Here is a 17507-nt window from a genome sequence, read left to right on the forward strand (position 1 = left end):
TAAATAGAGCTATTTTAGCTATCAGCTTATAAATTACCTTCAACCTTGTGCAGAGCTTTGGTTGGAAAACATATGCTGGTGGAATCAGATTATGTCCCACTTACAACATGTTGGATGAGACCATTTTTAATGTTTAGGTTCCTTCTTGTTTTGATGTTTAGACTGTTTTTGATAAAGATTATAATGGAAATCCTGACAAGAGGAGTTATGATTCTGATGCAGGCCTAGAACAGTCATTGTAAATACATATATTGGTTTTGTGTGGTTGATTTTGCGTATAATATATATTTCTAATAAAAATAGATGTGTGATTGTGTGTATAATATTTAGTCAAAGGGTGGATTGTTATGAATTTTATGAATAATGACTAAATTATGTATACATTTAAAGTAGAATTATAACTAACAGAATTCTACCCTGTCTCTGTATAATGATGAATAATGTTTGTCTCTAAGAGAAGAGGAACTGTGGCAGACAACTTGTGACCTCTGTGAAACTGATAACAGGGAAGGAAGTCTTCCCACACAAAGAGGGGAGAAAATGTTGGGCTTGCAGTAGATTGTGCCACATGTTATAGGATGAGATAAGCAATGTATGCATAGGAGAAAACTTGTAGACTACATTGTCATTGTCTGAGAAGAGGAGGGACATTTATGATGAAATGGGAGATATATAAACCAATGTACATGATATGATGGGGAGAGCTCTCGTAAATAAACGTTGCTGACTATTGTAGACTGGCCTCTCTCTGTTTCATTTCAAAAAGAGCCTTACAAATTCTTGGTAACAGACCGAGTAGTTTAACTGAAGTTCAGTTTCTGAACATTGAGAACATAATTCTCTTAACCTCTCTGGGATATGTGGGACCACCTGGCCAAAAGCCAGGGAAAATGCAGAGCGCCAAATTCAAATAAATTACTATAAAAATCAAAATATCATTAAATCACACATGCAAGATAGCAAATTAAAGCTACACTTGTTGTGAATCCAGTCAACATGTCAGATTTCGAAAAGGCTTTTCGGCGAAAGGAAACGATGCTAATATCTGAGGATAGCACCTCCGTAAACAAAGAGAGAAAAGCATATTTCAACCCTGCAGGCACGACACAAAACCCAGAAATAAAATCGAATTAATGCCTTACCTTTGACAAGCTTCTTCTGTTGGCACTCCAATATGTCCCATAAACATCACAAATGGTCCTTTTGTTCGATTAATTCTGTCGATATGTATCCAAAATGTCAATTTATTTGGTGCGTTTGATCCAGAAAAACACAGCTTCCAACTTGCGCAACATGACTACAAAATATCTCAAAAGTTTCGTCTGCTAAATAAGTTCTGTTATACTCACAGACATGATTCAAACAGTTGTAGAAACTTCCGAGTGTTGTCGATCCAAATCTACTAATAATATGCATATCTTATCTTCTGGGGATGTGTAGCAGGCAGTTGAATTTGGGCATGCATTTCATCCGGACAAGAAGTTAACACCATATCGTCAGTTCTATTTTTAGTCTTTTTTATTTTTTTTGTCTGGAAAAGAGATTGTTTTTAGCTATCTTGCGTTAGCTAACGTTAGTCCAAGATAGAACGAACAGACAAACGTGTTTCCTCTGCTGAAGGTAGCTACCAGTCTAGCAGTGGCTACCATGGCATAGGGTAAATTGATTGGCAATCTGTATCCAAAAGACTGCTAGCTATATGATTTAGCTGATGGCTTTCAGAGTTCAACACAGGACTGTAACGTTAGCTAACGGAGCTACTTTACCTTGTCCAGCTAACGTTACATTACCTCTAATCGCAAATCTTCAGTTTTGTTATGAAGGGAGAAAATGATGGTGTTGCATCACTTCTCAGCTGTCATCTAAATGGATTCCTGATCCATTCAGCCTGAAAATCCCTCTGATAATCTTTGGTCAGCTTAAGCATCGTTCTTGATAGCCGCAAACCACTGGCAGCATCTGGGTAAATCTTTGGTAGGTAGAATGGTGAAAGATAACTCATTTTCGATCTTCTTTGTAATTAGCACAGCCAGACTGAACACCATATGGGAAAGATGACAAATGTTAGTGAAAAACAAACGTTCTGAGGCTGTTCCGGTCCTGTTCCATGTCCACTCCTGGTTATATGTTCACCCCCTATACCTGCTTCTCATCTCCAGCGTCGGTTCTTACAATGAAAGAATATTTGACTTGGAAAGTTTACATTCATTTTAAATAGTCATAGTTGTATGAAATTGTGTGAAAAAGTATGAAATTGTATGCACTCTGGACAATAGCGTCTGCTAAATGACCAAAATGTACATTTGAAATGTAATAGTTCTGCCTATTGTATCTGTATGTTTACAGGTCTATCTTTCCAAGATTCTTCAAGATATACTGTATGTTTCTGTATGTAGGGCAGACAACTGACTTCTTGCATTGCACTTTTAAGCAATATTAGAGCTTGCAGTATTGGTTTACATGAGCTTCTCTTTTCTGTGTCTTCGGCCTCTGTGGTGAACATTGAACAGGGCTTGTGGTTGAGAAGACCGTAACCGTTAAATGAGTGTGTTTTTGTGTGTGGAAACGGTCGTCCTATAGTGGAATCCCAGCGATCTACGGGAGAGTTTCCATGGTTATTGCTCTTTTTATTGTCTCACACATTCCCCCTTTCATGTTGCCTTGACATACGTGGGAATGAATTGCAAGCATACATAGTCATACTTTAACTCTCATACTCACGTGCCTGTGGACGCACAATCACACACGCACATATCGGTATGTCATGCACACACACAGATAAAGATACACATAACACTAATTTACATGCAACTATGCACTGATATACACACATCACTCACGCATACCCCCCCCCCACACACACACACACTCTCTCCCAGACTCTCCCCTCTATCCCAGACGCCGTCGTGCTGGTGGGATCACACACAAAGCGGTTAGTAAATGATATGGAAGCCAGATGTTGGCTGGGCTCCCACCACACTGCACACTGCCGGCACCCACACCATTCACTGTGTTTCCCTCGCAGCCCAGCGGGCGTGTGTGTGTGTGTGCGTATACTAGGGACTTTTCTGTGTCTCACTCTTCCTCTGTGAGTCACTGTATACAGTATATTCAGAAAGTATTCAGACCCCTTGTCTTGTTCCTCATTTTGTTACGTTACAGCCTTATTCTAAAATGTATTCAATTGTTTTTTCCCCTCATCAATCGACACACACTACCCCATAATGACATAGCAAAAACAGGATTTTTAAAATGTAAAACCTGAAATATCACATTTACATAAGTATTCAGACCCTTTACTCAGTACATTGTTGAAAACTTTTGGCAGGAATTACAGCCTCGAGTCTTCATGGATATGACACCACAAACTTGGAACAACTGTATTTGGGGAGGTTCTCCCATTCTTCTCTGCAGATCCTCTCAAACTCTGTCAGGTTGGATGGAAAGAGTCGTTAAACAGCCATTTTCAGACGTGAAGAGTCGTTAAACAGCCATTTCAGGTCTCTCCAGAGATGCTTGATTGGGTTCAATTTCGGGCTTTGGGCCACTCAAGGACATTCTGAGACTTGTCCTGAAGCCACTCCTGCATTGTCTTGGCTGTGTGCTTAGGGTCGTTGTCCTGTTGGAAATTGCTAATTTGTACATAGGCCTACTACAGCTGTGATTGGTTATGGCGCACAGGTCCGTGTAGAGTCAGGGCCTGGACAAGACTGACACGTTTTTATTTAATTTTATTTACTACTGTGTCTAATAATTGCCCAAGTCCTCGGCCGCTTTCCCATTCATATTACGTTAGAATGTTCACAAATACTACGTCACAAATACTACGTCATTTCCAAACAAATACTACGTCATTTCCAAACAAATACTACGTCATTTCCAAACAAATACTACGTCATTTCCAAACAAATACTACGTCATTTCCAAACAAATACTACGTCATTTCCAAACAAATACTACGTCATTTCCAAACAAATACTACGTCATTTCCAAACAAATACTACGTCATTTCCAAACAAATACTACGTCATTTCCAAACAAATACTACGTCATTTCCAAACATTCTATGAATGTATGAAAACGTAAAAATGTAAATCTAAAAATATTTATGTGCTCACTAGTGTATGTTCCTCATTAAGGGAGTTCCTATCTACTAAAGGTGGCTCCTTTGTCTTTAAGGACGCTCCTATCTACTAAAAGTTATTCCTATGTCTTTCAGGTTGCTCTTGTCTCTTTAAGGTGGCGGCCGTGTTTGTTTTTGTCCCGGCCCAGACCTGTGCAGGGTAAGGCTGTGCTCCTTTCATAGGGTCCATTTTGTTCTTTAAAAAATGGCACTCAGTAGCCGGAGGACTGGCAGGCACACAGCTCCCGGGCCCAAAGAATACATGCCTTCATTTAGTGACAAATCGCTCCTGCTGCTGCACTACTACTACTGCTGCTGCACTACTACTACTGCTGCTGTACTACTACTACTGCTGCACTACTACTACTACTGCTGCACTACTACTACTACTGCTGCACTACTACTACTACTGCTGCACTACTACTACTACTGCTGCTTTACAACTACTGCTGCTGCACTACTACTACTACTGCTGCACTACTACTGCTGCTGCTGCACTACTACTGCTGCTGCTGCACTACTACTACTACTACTGCTGCACTACTAGTACTACTACTACTACTGCTGCACTACTACTGTTGCTGCTGCACTACTACTACTACTGCTGCACTACTACTACTACTGCTGCACTACTACTGCTGCTGCTACACTACTACTACTACTGCTGCACTACTAGTACTACTACTACTACTGCTGCACTACTACTGCTGCTGCTGTACTACTACTACTGCTGCACTACTACTACTACTGCTGCACTACTACTACTACTGCTGCTTTACAACTACTGCTGCTGCACTACTACTACTACTGCTGCACTACTACTGCTGCTGCTGCACTACTACTGCTGCTGCTGCACTACTACTGCTGCTGCTGCTGCACTACTACTACTACTACTGCTGCACTACTAGTACTACTACTACTACTGCTGCACTACTACTGCTGCTGCTGCACTAATTCTACTACTGCTGCACTACTACTACTACTGCTGCACTACTACTACTACTGCTGCTTTACTACTACTGCTGCTGCACTACTACTACTACTGCTGCACTACTACTACTGCTGCACTACTACTACTGCTGCTGCACTATTAATACTACTGCTGCTGCACTACTACTACTACTGCTGCTGCTGCAAAACTACTACTGCTGCACTACTAATACTGTTGCTGCACTACTACTACTACTGCTGCTGCTGTACTACTACTACTTCTGCTGCTGCACTACTACTACTACCGCTGCTGCACTACTACCACTACTGCTGCACTAATACTACTGCTGATGCACTGCTACTGCTGCTGCACTACTACTACTACTGCTGCTGCACTACTACTACTACTACTGCTGCACTACTACTACTACTGCTGCTGTACTACTACTACTACTGCTGCATTACTACTACTACTGCTGCACGACTACTATTACTGCTGCTGCACTACTACTACTTCTACTGCTGCACTACTACTACTACTACTGCTGCTGCACTACTATTACTACTGCTGCACTACTACTACTACTGCTGCACTACTACTACTACTGCTGCACTACTACTGCTGCTGCACTACTACTACTGCTGCTGCTGCACTACTACTGCTGCTGCTGCTGCACTACTACTACTACTGCTGCACTACTACTACTGCTGCTGCTGCAAACTACTACTGCTGCACTACTAATACTGCTGCTGCGCTACTACCGCTACTGCTGCACTACTACTACTGCTGCTGCTGCACTACTACTACTACTGCTGCACTACTACTACTACTGCTGCTGCTGCACTACTACTACTGCTGCTGTTGCACTACTACTGCTGCTGCTGCTGCACTACTACTACTGCTGCACTACTACTACTACTGCTGCTGTACTACTACTACTACTGCTGCACAACGACTATTACTGCTGCTGCACTACTACTACTACTGCTGCTGCACTACTACTACTACTGCTGCTGCACTACTACTACTTCTACTGCTGCACTACTACTACTACTACTACTACTGCTGCACTACTACTACTACTGCTGCTGCACTACTATTACTACTGCTGCACTACTACTACTACTGCTGCACTACTACTACTACTGCTGCTGCACTACTACTGCTGCTGCACTACTACTACTGCTTCTGCTGCTGCACTACTACTACTACTGCTGCTGCACTACTACTGCTGCTGCACTACTACTACTGCTGCTGCTGCTGCACTACTACTACTACTCCTGCTGCACTACTACTACTGCTGCTGCTGAAAAACTACTACTGCTGCACTACTACTAATTCTGCCGCACTACTACTACTACTACTGCTGCACTACTACTACTACTACTGCTGCACTACTACTACTACTACTGCTGCTTTACAACTACTGCTGCTGCACTACTACTACTACTACTGCTGCACTACTACTGCTGCTGCACTACTACTGCTGCTGCTGCACTACTACTACTACTACTGCTGCACTACTAGTACTACTACTACTACTGCTGCACTACTACTGTTGCTGCTGCACTACTACTACTACTGCTGCACTACTACTACTACTGCTGCACTACTACTGCTGCTGCACTACTACTACTACTGCTGCTGCACTACTAGTACTACTACTACTGCTGCTGCACTACTACTACTACTGCTGCACTACTACTACTACTGCTGCTGCTGCACTACTACTGCTGCTGCACTACTACTACTGCTGCTGCTGCACTACTACTACTACTGCTGCACTACTACTGCTGCTGCTGCACTACTACTGCTGCTGCTGCACTACTACTACTACTACTGCTGCACTACTACTACTACTACTACTACTGCTGCACTACTACTGTTGCTGCTGCACTACTACTACTACTGCTGCACTACTACTGCTGCTGCTGCACTACTACTACTGCTGCTGCACTACTACTACTACTGCTGCACTACTACTACTACTACTGCTGCACTACTACTGCTGCTGCTGCACTGCACTACTACTACTACTACTGCTGCACTACTAGTACTACTACTACTACTGCTGCACTACTACTGCTGCTGCTGCACTACTACTACTACTGCTGCACTACTACTACTACTGCTGCACTACTACTGCTGCTGCACTACTACTACTACTACTACTGCTGCTGTACTACTAGTACTACTACTACTACTGCTGCACTACTACTACTGCTGCTGCTGCTACTACTACTGCTGCACTACTACTACTGCTGCTGCACTACTACTACTACTGCTGCTTTACAACTACTGCTGCTGCACTACTACTACTGCTGCACTACTACTGCTGCTGCTGCACTACTACTGCTGCTGCTGCACTACTACTGCTGCTGCTGCTGCACTACTACTACTACTACTGCTGCACTACTACTACTACTACTACTACTGCTGCACTACTACTGCTGCTGCTGCACTAACTACTACTGCTGCACTACTACTACTACTGCTGCACTACTACTACTACTGCTGCTTTACTACTACTGCTGCTGCTGCACTACTACTACTACTGCTGCACTACACTACTACTACTGCTGCACTACTACTACTGCTGCACTACTACTACTACTGCTGCACTACTGCTGCTGCACTACTACTACTACTGCTGCTGCACTACTACTACTACTGCTGCTGCTGCAAACTACTACTGCTGCACTACTAATACTGTTGCTGCACTACTACTACTACTGCTGCTGCACTACTACTACTACTGCTGCACTGCTGCACTACTACTACTACCGCTGCTGCACTACTACCACTACTGCTGCACTAATACTACTGCTGATGCACTACTACTGCTGCTGCACTACTACTACTGCTACTGCTGCTGCACTACTACTACTACTACTGCTGCACTACTACTACTACTGCTGCTGCACTACTACTACTACTACTGCTGCATTACTACTACTACTGCTGCACACTACTACTACTGCTGCTGCACTACTACTACTTCTACTGCTGCACTACTACTACTACTACTGCTGCTGCACTACTATTACTACTGCTGCACTACTACTACTACTGCTGCACTACTACTACTACTGCTGCACTACTACTGCTGCTGCACTACTACTACTGCTGCTGCTGCACTACTACTACTGCTGCTGCTGCACTACTACTACTACTGCTGCACTACTACTACTGCTGCTGCTGCAAACTACTACTGCTGCACTACTACTACTGCTGCTGCTGCACTACTACTGCTGCTGCTGCACTACTACTACTGCTGCTGCTGCACTACTACTACTACTGCTGCACTACTACTACTACTACTGCTGCTGCTGCACTACTACTACTGCTGCTGCTGCACTACTACTGCTGCTGCTGCTGCACTACTACTACTGCTGCACTACTACTACTACTGCTGCTGCAAACTACTACTACTACTACTGCTGCACAACGACTACTACTGCTGCTGCACTACTACTACTACTGCTGCTGCACTACTACTACTACTGCTGCTGCACTACTACTACTACTGCTGCTGCACTACTACTGCTGCTACTACTACTACTGCTGCACTACTACTACTACTGCTGCTGCACTACTACTACTACTGCTGCACTACTACTGCTGCTACTACTGCTGCACTACTACTACTACTGCTGCTGCACTACTACTACTGCTGCTGCTGCACTACTACTACTACTGCTGCTGCACTACTACTGCTGCTGCACTGCACTACTACTACTGCTGCTGCTGCACTACTACTACTACTGCTGCACTACTACTACTGCTGCTGCACTACTACTACTACTGCTGCCTGCTGCACTACTACTACTGCTGCTGCTGAAAAACTACTACTGCTGCACTACTACTAATTCTGCCGCACTACTACTACTAATTCTACTGCACTACTACTACTACTGCTGCACTACTACTGCACTACTGCTGCTGCTGCACTACTACTGCTGCTGCTGCTGCACTACTACTACTGCTGCACTACTACTACTGCTGCTGCTGCACTACTACTACTGCTGCTGCTGCACTACTACTACTACTACTACTGCTGCACTACTACTACTACTGCTGCACACTACTACTGCTGCTGCACTACTGCTGCAATACTACTGCTGCTGCTGCTGCTGCACTACTACTACTGCTGCTGCTGCACTACTACTGCTGCTGCTGCTGCACTACTACTACTGCTGCTGCTGCACTACTACTACTGCTGCTGCAAACTACTGCTGCTGCACTACTACTACTGCTGCACTACTGCTGCTGCACTACTGCTGCTGCTGCTGCTGCACTACTGCTGCTGCTGCTGCTGCACTACTACTACTGCTGCTGCACTACTACTGCTGCTGCTGCACTACTACTACTACTGCTGCTGCTGCTGCACTACTACTACTACTACTACTGCTGCACTACTACTACTGCACTACTACTACTACTGCTGCACTACTACTACTACTGCTCATGCACTATTACTACTACTGCTGCAAAACTACTACTGCTGCACTACTACTACTGCACTACTACTCCTACACAACTACTACTGCTGCACTAGTACTACTGCTGCACTACTGCTTTTACTGCTGCACTACTACTACTACACTGCTACTACTGCTGCTGCTGCACTACTACTACTACTGCTACTACTGCTGCTGCACTACTACTGCACTACTACTACTACTATTGCTGCTGCACAACTACTACTGCTGCACTACTACTACTGCACTTCTACTACTAATACTATTGCTGAAGGACGGACAAGGTGTGTGCGCGTGCGCTGTGTATGTGTTCGGGGAAATAGAGTGAGTGTAGTCACTGGCAAAGGGCTGGTGGCGGGAGGGCCTGGAGATATTGGGGTAAGGAGTAGTGGTTGGGGGGTAAAGCAATGCATGCACAGCCTCTCTCTTGTGGACAGTTTTCCACGATTCTTACCTATCATTGGTTCTCCCTAACTGTGTCTGCCCTCACTACCCCCTGAAGAGCCTGCCTTTTTTTTTTTTTTTTTTCTCTCTCTCTCTCTCTCTCTCTCTCTCTCTCTCTCTCTCTCTCTCTCTCTCTCTCTCTCTCTCTCTCTCTCTCTCTCTCTCTCTCTTCAATTCAATTCAATTCAATTCAATTCAATGGGAAACGTGTTAACATTGCCAAAGCAAGTGAGGTAGATAATATACAAAAGTGAAATAAACAATAAAAAATGAATAGTAAACATTACACATACAGAATTTTCAAAACAATAAAGACATTACAAATGTTATATTCAATATATACAGTGTTTTAACAACGTACAAATGGTTAAAGGACACAAGATAAGCATAAATATAGGTTGTATTTACAATGGTGTTTGTTCTTCACTGGTTGCCCTTTTCTCGTGGCAACAGGTCACAAATCTTGCTGTTGTGATGGCACACTGTGGAATTTCACCCAGTAGATATGGGAGTTTATCAAAATTGGATTTGTTTTCGAAGTCTTTGTGGATCTGTGTAATCTGAGGTAAAATATGTGTCTCTAATATGGTCATACATTGGGCAGGAGGCCTTTCTCAATAGCAAGGCTATGCTCACTGAGTCTGTACATAGTCAAAACTTTCCTTAATTTTGGGTCAGTCACAGTGGTCAGGTATTCTGCCGCTGTGTACTCTCTGTTTAGGGCCAAATAGCATTCTAGTTTGCTCTGTTTTATTGTTAATTCTTTCCAATGTCTCAAGTAATTATCTTTTTGTTGTTGCATGATTTGGTTGGGTCTAATTGTGTTGCTGTCCTGGGGCTCTGTGGGGTGTGTTTGTGAAAAAAGCCCCAGGACCGGCTTGCTTAGGGGACTCTTCTCCAGGTTAATCTCTCTGTAGGTGATGGCTTTGTTATGGAAGGTTTGGGTATCGCTTCCTTTTAGGTGGTTGTAGAATTTAACTGTGGAAAGGGGAGATTCTCACGAACACTATGGTGTTCTCTGTTTTGCTCTTTGACCCCCACAAGTATCACGGGACTCATCTCAAGGTAACCAGTTTAAATTGTTATGGAAGTATAGAGGTAGTTACGTGCCTACCCCCAAAAAGGGGTTAAATATGTGTAATATGTGAGCCTTCTTATATCTCCTAGATGTAAGACCGACCATCTTAAAACAATTCTATGTTAGTTTATAACCCCCCCCTCCCACAAACTTGTTTAAAAAGAAAAGTGTTTATGGAACCACACTGCGTTCCAGTGCGTTCCAGTGCGTTCCAGTGCTTTTAGCAGTGTCATATGCCCTCAAATTGCACTGTTCTATTTTTCCCCCGTAGCCCTCACCTTTTCAATATTTAAATAATACATTTGGTTATTATCAATATCAACAAGTCACTGAATGTTTGAAAATTATATATGAATTATGCTTAATCAATTGAATAGATAAATCTTCTTACATAAGTTTTTATTGACAGGTTAGTGGTTAAAAATATATATCTCTATGATTATGGCGGTCAATTACCTTGTGTTAAGCCATGGAAATGTGATAAGCATGATGAGTTTGAAGTTTGTGAAGAGAATAAAGACATGTATTATATCAAGACACAAGGAAAGCACATGACAGCTGGAGCACACCTGATTGTTAGGGTCATGCATTAATAGCAAATGTTCCTTTTTTCCAAAAATATTATTTTTGTAGGCGAAATAGCTCCCGTTTCTTCATCATGCTTGGCTGAGAAATCGACCGGAAAATGCTACAACTATAACGCCAAACTTTTTTCAAAATTTGCTCCATAATATCGACAGAAACACGGCAAACGTTGTTTAGGATCCATCCTCAAGGTGTTTTTAACAAATATATTCGATAATATATCCGTCCAGGCAATTGGTTTCTCATAAGAAGCGATTGGAAAAATGGCTACCTCAGTATTTTACGCGAGATTTTCTGCGGGAGACACCATGTGAGCACTTGCTATATATGGTCCCTTACAGCCATTCTTCAATGGAAATGCCTAAAAAGACGTCACAATGCTGTAGACACCTTGGGGAAAACGTGGAAAACGTAAGCTCATTCGTAGCTCATTCACAGCCATATAAGGAGTCATTGGCATGAGGCACTTCCTGGTTGGATTTTTATCTGGGTTTCGCCTGTAACATCAGTTCTGTGGCACTCACAGACCGTTTTGGAAACGTCAGAGTGTCTTCTAATTGACACAGGGCTGTCAATTATATGCATAGTCGAGCATCTTTTCGTGACAAAATATCTTGTTTAAAACGGGAACGTTTTTCATCCAAAAATTAAAATAGCGCCCCCTAAATCCAAGAGGTTAATACTTCATTCCCACTGAGATGAGATGAGAAAATTATGGTCATTATAGCTATGACATGATCCATTTTAGTGCAAAATATTTACGTTGCACAACATTGCATTACGCATTATTAAATTTCATAAATTACCCACATATAGCATTAAATATTCAAATTGACACGAACATGAAATGATGTCTGATAGTACATTTGTTGAAAGCAATGAGCATTTCCAACCAGAAACATGGAGAAAAGACAGATATTGTACACTTCTCTCCAGCTGTTTCAAGTTCCAAGTTTTAATGTCACAGGATCAAGTACAGTAAAACGCTTTTTGTGCATGTGACCTTAACTTGAAAAAGCTGGCGAGAAATGCACAAAAGCTGATACTTCCATCCCAAGGCTGTCTTACTCTCGTCCCGCATGCAGATACAAAGGTAACTAATTTACCCTAGAAATTAAATTACAGTTGGTCATGCCCTGGTCGAAGTATTTTGTGTTTATCTTTATTTATTTGGTCAGGCCAGGGTGTGGCATGGGTTTTTGTATGTGGTGTGTATATATGGGGGATTGTAGCTAGTGGGGTGTTCTAGATAAGTCTATGGCTGTCTGAAGTGGTTCTCAATCAGAGGCAGGTGTTTATCGTTGTCTCTGATTGGGAACCATATTTAGGCAGCCATATTCTTTGAGTTTGGTGTGGGTGATTGTCCTTAGTGTTGTTGTTCCTATCTCTTTATTTATTTACACAAGTATAGGCTGTTTCGGTTTTCGTTACGTTCTTTGTTTTGTAGTGTTTTGTGTTTATTCGTGTTTCACGTTGTTCATTAAACATGGATCACAATCTACACGCTGCATTTTGGTCCGACTATCCGTCACACCTAGAAAACCGTAACAGAATCACGCACCACAAATGGACCAAGCAGGTGTCAACAGGCAGGAGCAGCCCAAAGAGGAGATGCGTAAGAAGGATTTCTGGACATGGGAGGAGATCCTCGACGGGAGAGGACCCTGGGCTAAACCAGGGGAGTGTAGCCGCCCAAAGGTGAAACAGGAGAAGAGGCAACAGAGGCAGCAGCAGCAGGAGCAGCAGCAGCTACAGTGGGAGAGGTTGCACCACCTGGAGAAATGGACATGGGAGGAGGAACTGGACGGTAAAGGAACCCTGGGATCAGCCTGGAGATTATTGTCGCCCCAAAGCCGAGCTGGAGGCAGCAGAAGCAGAGAGGCAGCATTATGAGGAGCTAGCACGGCAGAGCGGATGGAAGCCCGGGAGTCAGCCCCAAAAAATTATTGGGGAGGGGGCTTCACAGGGAGTATGGCTACGCCAGGTGGGAGACCTGCGCAAACTCCCTGTGCTTACCGTGGGGCTAGAGAGACCGGGCAGGCACCGTGTTATGCAGTGGTGCGCACGGTGTCCCCAGTGCGGGTGCATAGCCCGGTGAGGTATATTCCAGCTCCTCGGATTGGCCGGGCTAGAGTGGGCATCGAGCCAGGTAAGGTTGGACAGGCTCGGTGCTCAAGAGCTCCAGTGCGCCAGCACGGTCCGGTCTATCCAGTACCACCTCCACACCCCAGCCCTCCGGTAGCAGCTCCCCGCACCAGGCTTCCTGTGCGTGTCCTCGGTCCAGTACCACCAGTACCAGCACCACGCATCAGGCCTACAGTGCGCCTCACCTCTCCAGCGCTGTCGGAGCCTTTCTCATCTCCAGCGCTGCCGGAGTCTCCCGTCTGTTCAGCGCAGCCAGAGCTGCCAGTCTGCATGAAGCAGCCAGAGCTGTCAGTCTGCATGGAGCAGCCAGAGCTGTCAGTTTGCATGAAGCAGCCAGAGCTGTCAGTCTGCATGGAGCAGTCAGAGCTGTCAGTCTGCATGGAGCAGTCAGAGCTGTCAGTCTGCAAGGAGCTGTCAGTCTGCAAGGAGCTGTCAGTCTGCAAGGAGCTGCCAGTCTGCAAGGAGCTGCCAGTCTGCACGGAGCTGCCAGTCTGCAAGGAGCTGCCAGTCTGCAAGGAGCTGCCAGTCTGTAAGGAGTTGCCAGTCTGCAAGGAGCTGCCAGTCTGCATGGAGCCGCCAGAGCTGCCAGTCTGAAAGAAGCCGCCAGAGCTGTCAGCCTACATGGAGCAGCCAGAGCCGCCAGTCAGCGTGGAGCAGCCAGAGCCGCCAGTCAGCATGGAGCAGCCAGATCTTTCAGTCTGCCAGGATCCGCCAGTCAGCCAGACTCTTCCAGATCTGCCAGTCAGCCAGACTCTCCCAGATCCGCCAGTCAGCCAGACCCTTCCAGATCTGCTAGTCAACCAGACTCTTCCAGATCTGCCAGTCAACCAGACTCTTCCAGATCTGCCAGTCAGCCAGACTCTTCCAGATCTGCCAGTCAGCCAGACTCTTCCAGATCCGCCAGTCAGCCAGACTCTTCCAGATCTGCCAGTCAACCAGACTCTTCCAGATCTGCCAGTCAACCAGACTCTTCCAGATCTGCTAGTCAACCAGACTCTTCCAGATCCGCCAGTCAGCCGGGATCTGCCAGAACTGCCAGTCGGCCAGGATCTGCCAGTCGGCCAGTATCCGCCAGTCAGCCAGGATCCGCCAGTCAGCCAGGATCTGCCAGATCCGCCAGTCAGCCAGGATCTGCCAGTCAGCCAGGATCTGCCAGTCAGCCGGGATCTGCCAGTCAGCCAGGATCTGCCGAAACCACCAGCCAGCCAGGATCTGGTAGATTTATCTACATTCCTGAGCTTCCTCTCACTCCTGAGCTTCCTCTCACTCCTGAGCTTCCTCTAACTCCTGAGCTTCCTCTCACTCCTGAACTTCCTCTCACTCCTGAGCTTCCCCACAGTCCCGAGCTGCCTCAGTCCCGAGCTGCCCCTCAGTCCCGATCTGCTCCTCAGTCCAGTGGGTTTCTGGGTGAGGACTACTAGGCCATGGTCGGCGGCGAGGGTGGACTATCCAGGGACGCGAGGAGAGGGGACTAAGACATTAATTGAGTGGGGTCCACGTCCCGCGCCAGAGCCGCCACCATGGACAGACGCCCACCCGGACCCTCCCTATTTGTTTTGAGGTGCGTTCGGGAGTCCGCACCTTAGGGGGGGGGGTTCTGTCACGCCCTCGTCAAAGTATTTAGTGTTTATCTTTATTTATTTGGTCAGGCCAGGGTGTGGCATGGGTTTTTGTATGTGGTGTGTATATATGGGGGATTGTAGCTAGTGGGGTGTTCTAGATAAGTCTATGGCTGTCTGAAGTGGTTCTCAATCAGAGGCAGGTGTTTATCGTTGTCTCTGATTGGGAACCATATTTAGGCAGCCATATTCTTTGAGTTTGGTGTGGGTGATTGTCCTCAGTGTCGTTGTTCCTATCTCTTTATTTATTTACACAAGTATAGGCTGTTTCGGTTTTCGTTACGTTCTTTGTTTTGTAGTGTTTTGTGTTTATTCGTGTTTCACATTGTTCATTAAACATGGATCGCAATCTACACGCTGCATTTTGGTCCGACTATCCTTCACACCTAGAAAACCGTAACACAGTTGCTAATGATAGAGGACATGTCCAAGTTGTTTGTTATAAAATACGATGTCTTCATCTCTATCATGCTCTGAGTAATAATACAAATATAAAAAGTTATACTTTCGCCACGGTTCTCCGTAGCTCATCAGCTCTTGAGGCTGATTTATTCCCTACGGAGACAGAATATTCAGAGCGTAACAGAGTCGCAATGTGGTTTTTCGTCACAAAACGTGTGGCTCCTTGTAGTTAGCTCCGACATTCGACGTACTCAAGTGCCACATGAAAAATGTAACACAGCCATGGGGGCAATGAAGCTCGATTGGTTTCTTGATCTGATCTATAGGTTATAAGTTGTGCATCAAAGTAGCCTATTGCATTGATAAGCAAATATAATCTCAGCGACTGTTCAAACAATAAGCCAAACAACATTGTAACTGTATTAGATTCCCCTCAAAAATGTGTTTTGTTTAGAAGTAGTATCTAGTCAATTCTAAGCAGCGTATCAAACTGAGATAACGTTGTAGGTTACACCGGTAAGTATACGAAGATTTGCCATGGAATATTATTTCATTATAAATCAGATTATTTCACATGGCAATGTGAGAATCTAATTAACTACAAAATCACTTCAACATGTGAATAAGCAACGTACAGTTGAAGTCGGAAGTTTACATACACCTTAGCCAATTCCTGACATTTAATCCTAGTAAAATGTCCCTGTTATAGGTCAGTTAGGATCACCACTTTATTTTAAGAATGTGAAATGTCAGAATAATAGAAGAGAGAATGATTTATTTCAGCTTTCAATTCTTTCTTCACATTCAAAGTGGGTCAGAAGTTCACATACACTCAATTAGTATTTGGTAGCGTTGCCTTTAAATTGTTTAACTTGGGTCAAACGTTTCGGGTAGCCTTCCACAAGCTTCCCACAATAAGTTCGGTGAATTTTGGCCCATTCCTCTTGACAGAGCTGGTGTAACTGAGTCAGGTTTGAAGGCCTACTTGCTCGCACACACTTTTTCAGTTCTGCCCACACATTTTCTATTGGATTGAGGTCAGGGCTTTGTGATCGCCACTCCAATACCTTGACTTTGTTGTCCTTAAGCCATTTTGCCACAACTTTGGAAGTATGCTTGGGGTCATTGTCATTTGGAAGACCCATTTGCAACCAAGCTTTAACTTCCTGACAAATGTCTTGAGATGTTGCTTCAATATATCCACATACATTTCTTCCCTCATGATGCCATCTATTTTGTGAAGCGTACCAGTCCTTCCTGCATCAAAGCACCCCCACGACATAATGCTGCCACCCCCTTGCTTAGCGGTTGGAATGGTGTCTTCGGCTTGCAAACCTCCTACTTTTTCCTCCAAACATGACAATGGTCGTTATGGTCAAACAGTTCTATTTTTGTTTCATCAGACCAGAGGACATTTCTCCAAAAACTACAATCTTTGTCCCCATGTGCAGTGGCAAACCGTAGTCTGGCTTTTTTATGGCGGTTTTGGAGCAGTGGCTTCTTCCTTGCTGAGCGGCCTTTCAGGTTATGTCGATATAGGACTCGTTTTACTGTGGATATAGATACTTTTGTACATGTTTCCTCCAGCATCTTCACAAGGTTATTTGCTGTTGTTCTGGGATTGATTTGCACTTTTCACACCAAAGTACGTTCATCTCTAGGAGAAAGAACGCGTCTCCTTCCTGAGCGGTATGAGGGC

This window comes from Oncorhynchus tshawytscha, linkage group LG25 (genome assembly GCF_018296145.1).
Source record: "Oncorhynchus tshawytscha isolate Ot180627B linkage group LG25, Otsh_v2.0, whole genome shotgun sequence".
NCBI classification, from domain to species: Eukaryota; Metazoa; Chordata; class Actinopteri; order Salmoniformes; family Salmonidae; genus Oncorhynchus; species Oncorhynchus tshawytscha.